Here is an 848-nt window from a genome sequence, read left to right as displayed (position 1 = left end):
AGGTGATGACATTTCATTCATGAATATAGGAACCTCATGGGTCTTTATATTCTTTGATTTCAAAACAGACAGGAAATTACAAAGAAATGGGAAATGATATAAAAACTTTTCATCACATGAATCCTATAATCAATGTCATGGTTTACACTTTCATATATAAATATTTGCAGGTGTTTCACACTTCACTTTTGATGGAGATGTAGCTCAGTGGCAAAGCCAGCATAAGGTTTCATTTCGTCCCCAAGTCCTTTCCTTGAGAATTGACATTTCTCACTGGGCCTTCTGCATGCTTGGCCAGTTACCCCAGTGTTTATTGTGCCACTCTACCCACCGCCTTTTAAAGACAGGGTCATACTTTTTGGCTTAGGCTGACAAACCTGAAGCAGGTCCCCTACCTCAGCCTTCCTTGGCTGCTGGCAAATCACCACCACGTCTCGCTTGCTGTTTGTTTGAAAGAGCATCTGGCTGGGTATCTCTTGCCTCAGTTTTCGAGTGTTGTATTAGAGGTGTGGGCCACCATGCTCGTTTAAGAACTAGAAAGCTAGTAAAACTAAGCTAGGCAAATGGTCTTCCTATAAACAGGTGAGGCTGAATTAGTTTTGGGGCCTGTGCAGGCAAAATCGGAGATCCTGACTGGATTGTAAACTCCAAATACTGTCTTTATCCTGCCCCCCTCGTACCCGAAGCTATATGGTCCTTTTTAAAACTTTTTTTGTGTTTGTTTATTTGAGAAGACTAACCTTGTATAACCCGGGCTGGCCTTGAACTCGCTATTTTGTTTCTTTTCGAGACAGGGTTTCTCTGTGTTGCCTTGGCTGTCTTCGAACTCACAGAAATCCGCCTGCCTC

Source organism: Mesocricetus auratus, unplaced genomic scaffold, assembly GCF_017639785.1.
Source record: "Mesocricetus auratus isolate SY011 unplaced genomic scaffold, BCM_Maur_2.0 Super-Scaffold_100022, whole genome shotgun sequence".
NCBI classification, from domain to species: Eukaryota; Metazoa; Chordata; class Mammalia; order Rodentia; family Cricetidae; genus Mesocricetus; species Mesocricetus auratus.
This window is presented reverse-complemented; position numbering follows the sequence as displayed.